Source organism: Eumetopias jubatus, unplaced genomic scaffold (genome assembly GCF_037043125.1).
Source record: "Eumetopias jubatus isolate StellerSeaLion01/CBP00866 unplaced genomic scaffold, mEumJub1_p1.0 scaffold_14, whole genome shotgun sequence".
Taxonomy (NCBI): Eukaryota; Metazoa; Chordata; class Mammalia; order Carnivora; family Otariidae; genus Eumetopias; species Eumetopias jubatus.
Window position 1 is genome coordinate 97,814,342 of NW_028274820.1, and position 13,790 is coordinate 97,828,131.

The window sequence follows — 13,790 nt, forward strand, 5'->3', positions numbered from 1 at the left end:
ATAAATACCCAGATGCAGAATTCTTGGGTCATACCGTAGTTCTATTCTTAAATTTATGAGGAACCTCCATACTCTTTTTCCACAGTGGCTGCACCAGTTTGCACTCCCACCAACAGTGCATGAGGGTTCCCTTTTCTCCACATCCTTGCCAACATCTATTATTTCTAGTCTTTTGATAAGAGTCATTCTAACAGGTGTAAGGTGATACCTCCTTGTAGTTTTGATTTGCATTTCCCTGATGATGAGGGATGTTGAGCATCTTTTCATGGCTCTGTTGGCCATCTGGACGTCTTTTGAAAAACGTCTATTCAGATTCTCTGCCCATTTTTAACTGGATTGGTTCTGTTTTTGTTTTGCTACTAAGTGCCACAAGTTCTTTATATATTTTGAGTAACAGCCCCTTATAAGATAAATGATTTGTAATTGTTTTCTTCCATTCTGTAGGTTACCTTTACATTTTGCTGGTGGTTTCATTTGCTGTGCACAAGCTTTTTAGTTTGATGTAGTTCTTTTTTCTTATTATGTTATGTTAATCACCATACATTACATCATTAGTTTTTGATGTAGTGTTCCATGATTCATTGTGTATAACACCCAGTGCTCCATGCAGTATGTGCCCTCTTTAATACTCATCACCAGGCTAACCCATCCCCCCACGCCCCTCCCCTCTAGAATCCTTAGTTTGTTTCTCAGAGTCCATAGTCTCTCATGGTTCATCTCCCCCTCCAATTTCCTCCCCTTCATTCCTTCCTTCCTTTTTTTTTTCTTAACATATTGCATTATTTGTTTCAGAGGTACAGATCTATGATTCAACAGTCTTGCACAATTCACAGTGCTCAACATAGCACATACCCTCCCCAATGTCTACCACCCAGCCACCCCATCCCTCCCACCCCCCACCACTCCAGCAACCCTCAGTTTGTTTCCTGAGATTAAGAATTCCTCATATCAGTGAGGTCATAAGATACATGTCTTTCTCTGACTTATTTCGCTCAGCATAATACCCTCCAGTTCCATCCACGTCGTTGCAAATGGCAAGATTTCATTCCTTTTGATGGCTGCATAATATTCCATTGTGTATATATACCACATCTTCTTTATCCATTCATCTGTCGATGGACATCTTGGCTCTTTCCATAGTTTGGCTATTGTGGACATTGCTGCTATAAACATCAGGGTGCATGTACCCCTTTGGATCCCTACATTTGTATCTTTGGGGTAAATATCCAGTAGTGCAATTGCTGGATTGTAGGGTAGCTCTATTTTCAGCTTTTTGAGGAAACTCCATACTGTTTTCCAGAGTGGCTGCACCAGCTTGCATTCCCACCAACAGTGTAGGAGGGTTCCCCTTTCTCCACATCCCCGCCAACATCTGTCGTTTCCTGACTTGTTAATTTTAGCCATTCTGACAGGTGTGAGGTGGTATCTTATTGAGGTTTTGATTTGGATTTCCCTGATGCCGAGCGATGTTGAGCACTTTTTCATGTGTCTTTTGGCCATTTGGATGTCTTCTTTGCAAAAATGTCTGTTCATGTCTTCTGCCCATTTCTTGATTGGATCATTTGTTCTTTGGGTGTTGAGTTTAAGAAATTCTTTATAGATTTTGGATACTAGCCCTTTATCTGATATGTCATTTGCAAATATCTTCTCCCATTCTGTCGGTTGTCTTTTGGTTTTGTGGACTGTTTCTTTTGCTGTCCAAAAGCTTTTTATCTTGATGAAGTCCCAATAGTTCATTTTTGCCCTTGCTTCCCTTGCCTTTGGCGATGTTTCTAGGAAGAAGTTGCTGCGGCTGAGGTTGAAGAGGTTGCTGCCTGTGTTCTCCTTTAGGATTCTGATGTAGTTCTACTTGTTTGTTTTCATCTTTGTTGCTTTAGCTGTCAGATTGAAAAAAACCATCACCAAAACCCATGTCAAGTAGCTTACTACCTATGTTTGTTTCTAGGGGTTTCAAGTCTTATGTTTATGTCTTTAATATATTTTGAGTTAATTTTTGTGTATGATGTAAGATAGTGATCCAGTTTTATTTTTTTATGTGGCTGTCCAATTTTCCCAACACCATTTACTGAAGAGACTGTCCTTTCTCCATTGCACATTCCTGGTTCCTCTGTCATAAATTAATTGACCATGGATGTGTGGTTTACTTCTGGGCTCTCTTTCTGTTCCACTGACGTGTGTGTCTTTTTATGTCAATACCATATTGCTTTAACTCCTATCACTTTACAATATAGTTTGAAATCAGGGAGCATCATGCCTCCAGCTTTGTTCTTCTTTCTCAAGATTGCTTTGGCTGTCAGGATCTGTTATGGTTCCACACAAATTCTAGAATATTTTTGTTCTATTTCTGTGAAAAAAATGCCTTTGGAATTTTGATAGGGATAGCACTGAATCTGTAGATTGGTTTGGGTAGTACAGACATTTTAACAATATTTGCTCTTCCAATCCATGGGCATGAAATGTTTTTCCATTTCTTTGTGTCTTCTTTAATTTCTTTCATCAGTGTCTTATAGTTTTCAATATACAGGTCTTTAAGCTCCTCAGTTAAATATATTCCTAGGTACTTTACTCTATTTGATACAATTGTAAATGGGATTGTTTTCTTAAATTCTCTTGCTGATAGTTCATTATTAGTGTATAGAAATACCACATATTTTTGTGTACTGATTTTGTATCCTGGAACTTTAATGAATTTGGCCTTAAATGACATGTTAGACCAGATGGGCTTAACAAATATTTACAGAACATTTCATCCAAAAGCAACAGAATACACATTCTTTTCAAGTACACATGGAACATTTTCAAAGACAGAACACATTAGTCCACAAAACAAGTCTTAATAAATTTAAGAGGCTTGAAATCATATCAAGCATCTTTTTCAACCATAATGGTATAAAACTAGAAAGTAATCACATAAGGAAAACTGGAAAATTCACAATTACGTGGAGATTAAACAACAAGCTACTGAAATGGACAAAAGATGGGTGGATATGGATAAAAGAAATCAAAAGAGAAATCAAAAAAATACCTTGAGACAAGTAAAAATGTAAATGGAACATACCAAAGTTTATGGAACACAGCAAAAGCATTTCTAAGAGGGAAGTTCATGGTGATAAATGCCTACCTCAAGAAACCACAAAAGTCAAATGAACAACCTAACTTTATACCTCAGAAGACTAGAAAAAGAATAAACAAAGCCCGAAGTTAGGAACAGGAAGGAAAGATCAGAACAGAAAAAAAATGAAATGGAAACTAAAAAGACAATAGAGAAGATCAATGAAAGAGCTGGTTCTTTAAAAAGAGAAAATTGACAACGTGTAGATAGGCTCATGGGCGGGGAGGATTCAAAATCAGAAATTTAAGAGGAGATATTACAACTGACATGAAAGAAATACAAAGGATCATTAACAAAGTGCTATGAACAATTACATGCCAACAAATTGGACAACCTGGAAGAAATGGATAAATTCCTAGAAATATACATCCTGTGAAGACTAAATCATAATGAAACAGAAAATAAGAACAGGCCAATTTTTAGGAAGGATTTTGTTGAGAGGATTTTCTTTATCAATTCAAACAAAAGTCCAGGACCAGATGCCTTCACTGGTAGATTTTACCAAATATTTAAAGAAGAATTAATACCAATCCTTTCTAAACTCTTCCAAAAAATAGAAGATGAGGGAATACTTTCAAATTGATTTTACAAGGCCAGCAATAGCCTGATGCCAAAACCAGAGTAGGATGCCACAAGCAAAGAAAATTACAGGCCAATATCTCTGACAAACATAGATGCAAAAATTCTCAACAAAATATTAGCACACCGGATTCATCAATACATTATAAAGATCATACACCACGATAAGTAGGACTGATTCCTGGATACAAGGATGGTTCAACATCCACAGTCAGTGTGATACACCACATTAACCAAATGAATAAAAATCACATGATCATCTTAATGGATACAGAAAAGGCTTTTGACAAAATACAGCATCCATTTATGATAAAAAAACCCCACAAAGCGGTTACAGATGAAACATATATCAACATAATAAAGGCCATATATGACAAGCCCATGGCTAATATACTCAAGGGAGAAAAGCTAAAAGCTTGTCCTCTACGATCAGGAATAAGTCAAAGATGTTCACTCTCACTACTTTTATTCAACATGGTATTGGCAGTCCTAGCCAGAGTAATCCAATAAGGTAGATTTTATTGTTTCTATTTATAAAATAGAAAATACAGGGACTCCATTGTAGACAACTGGGAGGCACACATGCGCACATACACACACTCACTCACTGGATTTGCAGTGGGGATGTTACGCCATTCTCTTAATATTTGAAAAATTTCATTAAAAAACCCTCACTACCATTTAACTCCTTTTTTACCTTTTAACTGCTTTTTAAATAATCATATATTTCTTTCAGTCATAAACTCAAATTTTATACCAAGCTACACACCAATGCTGTGTCTGGAAATCCCATTTACATTCCGGTAATAATGACTACATCTTCCTATAATACTTAAAAGGAAAATAATGAACTTTTATGATCCCAGAATAAAACTTCGTTCAAATGATTAAAAATCATATATAAAGAACATTCACTGTTAACATGCTTCAAGAATGCCATGAGTGGCTCCTCCAGAATGATGGAGGGATCTAGAAGCCAGTTTTGCAAAATACCACGGACAGTCCTTTAGTCTTGAAGAATCCTAGCCTGCTTCAATACATCTTGTTTTGGCTAAAGGACAAGCCACATTATCAGGTCATTCCAAGTGACAAACACTGTATTCAGCTGTCAAAGGGCAAATAACACAACCTTAATTCTGTCTTTAAAAAAAATCTTTTAAATGTTTTTATCAAAGAATACTGGTTCAAACCTCACATAACTGAAAATATAAAATATGTTAAATTTACAAAACTTTTCAAGCATCTATTTTCTTTTTCACTATTCTCTTACACAGCCAACACAAGGAAACTGGTTAACAGATACCAGAATGACGAAAGCAAAATGGAATTCTATTTACTCTGGATTGATTCTATCTCTAAGGTTATGTATTAAAACGTTCAATTCTCTAAAAATTACCTTCCTCTCCCAAGAGTCATGTTGCCTACAGTTATATCAGCTCATGAAGAAAAACAAAATAAATCAACTTTGGATCTATTCCATCCAAAGTAGTTAAAATACATAGTTCAATCATTTTAAACTTCCTTATAATCAAAGATAGTTACTGACTTACCTACCATGAGAAGAAAAAAAGCCTAAGAAACAGCAAAGAAGAGATGAACAAGAATCCCTTTAGTTTTCTAGCTTCACAGACCAGTGCAGAGACATGGAGGCAGAGGGGGCAGACTGGTAGCCAGAGTTACTGAGCCCGCCTCAGCCAGAGGGCTCCACCTGCATCTGTTTCCTGGCCTGGGGACTCCCAGAAGATTTCTCATACAGGATTTCACTCAAATAAAAGGATTTGGCAGGTAAAACAAGATTAAAACACTGTAAAATATTATTCACTATATACATTTGTAATCCTATGTATTTGTATTATAATCCCCAGTGCATACATTTGAAATGAAGCTTGACAGAGCTCCAACCAACAAGCAGACCACACGGAATAAGCCTCACCTGCCAGGGTCTGAATTAGGCCAGAGATAGTTCTATTTTAACTCGAGCACTTCATTAAAAAACATTAAACACAGTCTCTGTATAACATCAGTCAGCGTCTCTCACTCTTGTCAAAGTGTTAGTTATAGTGAAATGGAAGGATAAAATAAACAACCCTTCCCAATCCTATTCATCAAGCTAGGATAATAAAGTGTCATTATTAGATCATCATGATTCTGAACCAAATGTGATATATCCATAAAACACAACATGGAAAGAGTAAAACTGCACATTTTTTCCTAAACTTGTTAAGGATGACCATTAAACTCCACTTTCCTCTGACAATTGTGATTTAGGCGGTAACCAAAAATGCATGAAAATAAATGGACTATTCTGTCTCTTCCTTCTCCTCATGCTTTATTTATTTATGGTGGTTGTAACTCTGTAACCAATAAAGAGTGGTAGTGAATACTATGTGAAGGCAGCGAAGTCAACATGAACCAATAAAGGTAGGTCTTATCAGAGAATAACGAATTACTAGCAAACCCCGGTTACCAAGAAAGTAACACATAAATCCACTACAAGACTTCAGATATGAATCTGTGTGTGCCGACTCCTGATTTTACCTAGTATATGCTTTTAAACAGATGATTGAATAAGCAAATCAATATGTGTAAGTTCATTTTAAATGTCATTAACTAGCTATCCAAATCATTACATGTAATATAAGTGTCTATTTAGAAGGGAATATACTGAGCGATTTTAGAGGCAAGTCTGATGAAACTGACTTTTTTAAAACCAAGCAAATAATCAGAATCAGTTTTCTAAAAAAGAGCCGACAGAAAAATTAAGCTTCAGGTATTGTTTCTGCATATATTATGCTCTAAGTGTATTTCAAAATCAGTAAGTATCATGGATCACTCATTTCCTTAGAAAAATATTTTCTCTGGGCAAATACAGAAAGTAAAGCTTTCCCCCCAAAATAAAGTTATATTTAAAGTGCTTTATATAATGTGGTTGAAAATTATAGAAAAATATCAAAAATTATCCAAAAAAATCTTGAAGATTTTGCCTAAATAAAAACAAAGTCATTTGTGTGGTTCATTATTTCCTTTGGGAACAAACAGTGTCATTTTTCACACGAGGATTTCAACCCTACTTAAAATCCAATCACATTTCCATATACTGACAACATGTAGAAACTCAAATTTAAAATAAATTATCACTTATAAACACCTCAAAAACATCAAAGTACTTAGGTATAAACGCAAAAATACAGGGAAAGGTTCTGCATGGTAAAAATTACAAAATGCTGATGAAAGAAATCAAAGATGACAAATAATAAAAGGCATTTTTTAGTAGGGTCTAGTTTTTAATGTTCAGGTAAATTCTGTTTGAACAGTATATAAATATTACTATTAAAATTCACATCTAATGGGACTATTTATTCTCCTGAGCAATCATCTGCAGTAGCTTGAAAGCTGGCATAACAAATGTCCTGTGTGTAAACTGGGGTGCTCCACACTTCAGATTTCTGGTATTGCTAAAACTGTAATTTTCTTTATTCCAAAATGATTCTTCCTCTTAAACAAGTTGGTAAAAATCAAATGTAAACCAGATGACCAACCAGTAAGCAATCCTTAAAATCTCTATTATTTACTCGGAAGACAAATTCAGATGTCTAACAGTTTTATGTCTACCTTCCCTTATTAGCTACACATCAAAAACTGGATATACAAGATGGTGTATCTAAAAGTTCTATTATTAATAAAGAAGTTATTTCTTTCCCAACTACAAGGGTAACATTCTTGAAAACCAGAAGAGTATAAGAATCTTCAGTTATAGAACTCAAAAGCTAGTAAGAAAAATAGGATTGGTTACAATTAAATTCATAAGACAAAAAGCACAACTGCTTCTACGGTTGAGATGTGATATTTGTGTTTTACTGTAAAGACGGAACACTAAACAAAGATAAAGCAACAAATCTTTAATGGTCAGAGGGCATCCGGGTGACTCAGTGAGTTAAACGTCTGGCTTCGGCTCAAGTCAGGATCTCAGCATCCTGGGATCGAGCCCCCCATTAGGCTCCTAGGTAGAGTCTAATTTCTCTCCCATTGAAAGTAGGCTGGATCTAGTGACTCACTTCTAATGAATAATACAGAAGTAATGGTAAGTGATTTCTGAAACTAGGTCATAAAAGATAGTACAGAATCTTCACTCATGTTCATGGATTACTCTGTGAAAAGGTAACTTCCATGTTGTAAAGACACTCAAACATCTCCATGAGGCATGTGGGATTCTCCTGTCAGCCATGTGAGGAGGCCATCATGGAAGTGGGTTTCCCAGCCCCAGTCAAGCCTTCAGATGACTGTCCTCCTGGCCAATATCTGAGGGTAACCCTCATAAGAGATCCTAAGCCAGAACCACCTGCCTCAATTGCTCTTGAATTCTGGACACAGAGAAACCATGAGATATAAATGTTTGTATGTCTAACAAGTAGTTTAATAAGCAGGTCTTCCTGAGTGGAACATAAAATAATAATAATGCATCTTACAATCAATGGAGTCTTAGAGTCAATAAAATGGAGCAATTTCCATTTACAGTCTATTGCTTAGCTGATTGGTTTGCTCCATTGCACTTAACACAGAAATCCATACTCCTCACTTTCTTCTCTGATGCCTTTCTGCCTAGAACACATCATCCTTCCTCTGCTTCCTACAGGAAGCCTTCTGTGACCTCTCTTAAATTACATACCTCACCTCATATAGTGTGCCATTGTATCCAGAACCTATCTGTACCATACTCCAGTGTTATCATTATCTATTTCTTTATTGAAGTAATCCAGTAATGTATATTAACCATTTTTGAATGTTGTTTTTTTCCTATTCAATAAATTGAAGATGTAGAGTTGCAATATAAAAGGGCATATCTCAAAAAAATTTTTTTCTAAGACTAAAGATAAGCTTTTTGTAGTTGTCAAATGGTATTTTTCACAACAGCATTATAGTTCTGCCAATAACTTCCAGCCCTAAGAGATGTCTATAGTCAATTCTTTTGGCACACATATCAGCACCCTCCCTCTTTCAGATTGTTCTCAACTTTTTACAATTTTATTTTTAAATACATTTATGCTATTTATATAAATGTCTCAAAACTTACACGCATAAATTTGTCCCTATGTTTTTTTTTTTTTTAAGATTTTATTTATTTGACAGAGACAGAGAGAGCAGGAACACAAGCAGAGGGAGTGGGAGAGAGAGAGCAGGCTTCCCGCCAAGGAGGGAGCCCGATGTGGGACTCGATCTCAGCACCCTGAGATCATGACCTGAGCCGAAAGCAGATGCTTAACGACTGAGCCACCCAGGCGCCCCCTATCATGTTTCATTTATGCTATTTTTACACTTTTCATTTTTTGTTTTCTGTCTCTCCTTTTCTCTTTGCTCACAAATATCACCTTATACCTTCCCTTTAACCCCTGTCCAAGAAACATACTAGGGCTATGTTTCTCCATGTTTATCAACAGATGTAAATTTTCACACATATACACTAAAATATGAATATAGAGACTTTTCTAATATCTACAAAAATAGAATTATGTAATTGGAACTTTACTGCATCTTGCGTTACTTCTCTCTCAATTATACCTCACTGAAATTCCAAGGCAACTAACATAGTTAATTCTTTTTTTTTTTTCCAAAGTGGCAAAATATTCTATGACACAGATACACCATAATATATGATACTATTCAACTATGGACAGGCATTCACTTTGTGTTCCAGCTTTCTGCCTCTATTAGCTGCTGCATTAAATGTCTTATGTATGTATACATACACACATATTTTTCACATATATATTTCACATATATATATAGTTCATGTTTCTATGGGAGAGAGTCATAGTTGGAACTGCAGAATTAAAGAGACATGTACTTTTTATGTTAAGAGATTACCAGATTACTTTCCAAAGAAAACATATAATGGTTCCCATCTCTGCTAATATCAGATTATCCCATTTCCTATGTCTCCAACAGCAACAGCTATTGCTCTCATTTTTGCCACTCTAGTAAGTATAATATGGCATCTCATGTTAACATGCATTCCTCAACTACAGTGAATTTGAGCACCTTTTCATATATTTGGGGTTTACTGGAATTCATTCTCTTCCAAAATGCTTCTTTTTAGCTTGGCAAATTTTTTTTTGACAAATTTGGTTTTTATTTATCTTTACTCATCTACATAAGAGTTCTCCTTATATTATAGTTAAAACCTTTTATCTATCATCTCTTTATACTTATTATTCCAAATCTGTTTTTCTTTTAACACTGTTTATGATATCTCCATCCACAGAAATTTACTAGGTTTATGACATAGTCAAAATGCCTATCTTTTAAAGCCCTGGGTTTCCAATCCCTAGTTAAGATGGACTTTCCCTCATCCTACATTCACATATATCCTAACTGATTGTCTCTTTAGAGATTTTTGTTCTTTACATTTTTGTCTTTTACACATTTGGAAATATTACCACATGTGATATAAGGGTCCAATATTATTACACAGTCTTTATGGGTAAGAAATATTTTATACATAATTAATCAGCAGTGTTGGAAAGCAGGTTAAGTTTAAATTTCCTTATTAAATCATTTTTGGAATAAGGTAAAGAAAGGCAAATATATATTATGTACATACCCATCATACTTATAAATTACTGAGTAATTCACTTCAGCAAACATACGGCCTCCACTTAAAAATCTGCCTAAATTAAGTGACATGTTCTCATAAATTTGAAGTCATAAGACCCAATGCAAAACCACTGCTAGTGCAGTAAAACTATCAACAAAAATTTAACAATTCAATGCACATACATAGAACACCTATAAGGTAAAAGGAATTTTAAATTAAATTCAAAGAGTTTTAAGCATATAATGTCCACCTTTGGCACACAGCATTCCCTGAACAGGTCTAGGTTACCGTTACCATTATATAAAGGAGAGACAATCCAGTATTTTGGCTCAGAACGGCTATTAGAAATAGACGTGGATGGAACTGGAGGGTATTATGTTGAGCAAAATAAGTCAATCAGAGAAAGACATGTATCATATGACCTCACTGATATGAGGAATTTTTATTCTCAGGAAACCAACTGAGGGTTGCTGGAGTGGTGGGGGTGGGAGGGATGGGGTGGCTGGGTGATAGACATTGGGGAGGGTACGTGCTATGGTGAGCGCTGTGAATTGTGCAAGACTGTTGAATCACAGACCTGTACCTCTGAAACAAATAATACATTATATGTTAAAAAAAAAAAAAGAAGATAGTAGGAAGGGAAAAATGAAGGGGGGGAAATCGGAGGGGTAGACAAACCATGAGACATTATGGACTCTGAGAAACAAACTGAGGGTTCTAGAGGGGAGGAGGTGGGGGGAGGGGTTAGCCTGGTGACGGGTATTAAAGAGGGCACGTACTGCATGGAGCACTGGTGTTATATGCAAACAATGAATCATGGAATACTACATCAAAAACTAATGATGTAATGTATGGTGATTAACATAACATAATAAAAAAAAAAAGTTTTCCAAAGTCATAATGACTTGAGATTTTTTTCTAACGCTCAAATGTGGCAGATAAGCCCAAGGTATTAGGTTGCTTCTAATATTCTCTATATTACTATATTTTTCATTATATTCCTACTTTTGCTCATAAAATAAAATTCTGCATTACTTATTCCAACATTGTAAAATACTCTAAGTAAGTTGTCCGTTTTTTTTGGTTCTAGGTTTTTCTGCTCTTCCAGACGGTTCCCTAAACTCTGTGGTACCAGCCAAAGCCCAATGTAAAATGACCTCTAACAACACAGGCAGGAGAGGGGCATTACACTGGCCGGCATTCATCATGCTTCCTCAGTTTGATAGCTAACAGCTGCTCCTTCCACGCCAGCACAATAAAGAATTCTACAACCTAGCTGGGTTTTTTTTCCTTTTTGAAACATCACTTTTGATCTCCTTGCAATTTATTATCAGAGATGACATTTTTGCCTGCAGCTGTTTTTCAATGAACTCCTGATGTGTGTGCATCCACACACATCTCCAGCTCAATCCCCAAGGTCCCTTTTTGAATTCCAACAGCATGCATAGTCACCACCACACAATATACTACATAGATCAGGTGGTTCTTTCTTGTGCTGGGTCTCATCTCAATACAGGGTAAAAACTCTCCAAGGCAGGCCTTCCTTCTGTGCCTCTCAGACCCCCTTCAAGCATTTTACACAGCACTGGTAAATCTCAGATGCTAAGTAAATCCTCCCTGATTGATTTACAATGCACACTACCGGACCTTAAATCCCTTCAAGGCAAGGGTCTCATCGTATCTGTAATCCCAGCAATCTGCCAAACTCCCAGCTGATGGCTCATGCATTTATTAGTTTAATAAGTATTTTGAACCATTACTAATTCTCAACATTGGACAAGAGGCTTAAGGACTTTATGATGACAGACTCTAAGAATATTTCCTTTCCAGAAAATGTTTTGTTTGCTTGTTTTAAATCAAGAAGATAAATTTCCTCCGAAAGCAGTTTCCTTCATTAAGAATTTGCTAATAGTGAATGCTTTGTCATACTTTTCCACATAAAGCTTACCTACTGAAAACATTTCAAATGAGAATGTTCTAATTAAAACAAACTGAAGTCGGTCTTTAATCTGGGAATTAAAACAAATACTAAGAATAATAAAGTACACCAAAAAATGTTAAGTGACATTTGTGTCGAGCTTCTTAAGTATATCACTTTGTCACAGTTTCATTTTTTTCCATTCAAAAAATTTTATTTTGTGCAGCATAAAGGTTCTAAACTTTCTAAGGCAGACGTGCAAAGAAAATAGTGCTACAAAGGTTAAAGAAAATCAAGATTAAAAAGCTGGATAGTAAATAAGAACCTTTCACTCAAACATCAAGCCCATTTGCCAGACGAGGGGAGAGTCATGCTCACAAAAGGAAACCAAATAGAACACTAAAGCACTATTTTCTCACTGGGAAAAGAGAGATGCTGTAGGAGTACAGAACAAGAGAAATCATGCAGAGCTAAAACCTAAGTTTTACCAAGGCCATTTAGCTCAGAAGCTAATAAAAGTGCTAAAAAAAAAAAAAAAAAGTTGTTGTAAGACCTAAAAACTGTCAAGCAAATTCTTGAGGCTAACCTCTGATGTAATTAATCTGAAATGCTGGAGTTGGGACCCACCAAGTAACTCTGATGCATGTTAAATTTCAGAACCACCAGCCAAACTGCATGAATATATCCAGAAGTGAGGATGAAGTGTGAGACAAATTTTGGTATAATTAAAGCTCATAAGAAAAGGGAACATCTTAATCAAGACAAATATTAAAGGTTATCAGAATAAAGATTAGAAGATACTAAATTACACCTTAATGTCTATTATTTTTTGTAACCACTAAAATTTAATTCCCCTACCAAGGCAACACTGTTAAAGGATTCAATGGTTTTAGAATAAACATAGAGTTGTGTAACCATCATTGCTGTCAATTTTAGAATATTTTCATCCCTCTAAAAAGAAACCCCATTCCTTTTAAGTAATTCTTCCCTAAATTCCCATACCTCAGCCCTAAGCATCCACTAATATGTTTTCAGTTTCTGTAGATTTACCTGTTCTGGACATTTTATATGAATGAAACTCTGTAATATGTGGTCTCTCGTGTCTGGATTCTTTCATTTAGCTTACTGCTTTCAAGGTTCATCCATGTTGTAGCAGATATCAGTATTTTATTCCTTTTTATGGCTCTACATTTTTCCAGGGTATGGACAGAGCACTTTTTTTTTCTCCATTCACCTGTTAATGAGCATTAGGATTGTTTCCACCTCTTGGCTAGTTTGAATAATGGTGCTATGAACAGTCATATACAGGTTCTGTGTGGACATGTGTGATACACCTCAGAGTGGAACTACTGAGTCAAATGGTAACCTTATGTCTAAGTGTTTAATGAACTAACAGTATCTTCTGAAGTGACTGCACCGTGTCTACAGAGACCAGACATGCTTCCAGGTGACAGAAGTAACCTATGTTAAAACCAGGTTAAAAATCATGTGTGGATTAGTTGTTTTAATGTAAAAAGCAATGGCTCTATGTCAACTCCGCCATCACCTGTAGTATTAACTTATCACTTTCACCGTATGTAAGGTAATCA

At 35.7% G+C, this 13,790-nt stretch overlaps 1 protein-coding gene across 6 annotated transcripts in view; it reads right to left on the reverse strand.

Moving 5' to 3' along the window:
- The window catches only part of TPK1 (thiamin pyrophosphokinase 1), a 336,496-nt gene that overhangs the window by 232,071 nt on the left and 90,635 nt on the right, over window positions 1–13,790 (reverse strand). The window lies entirely within an intron of this gene.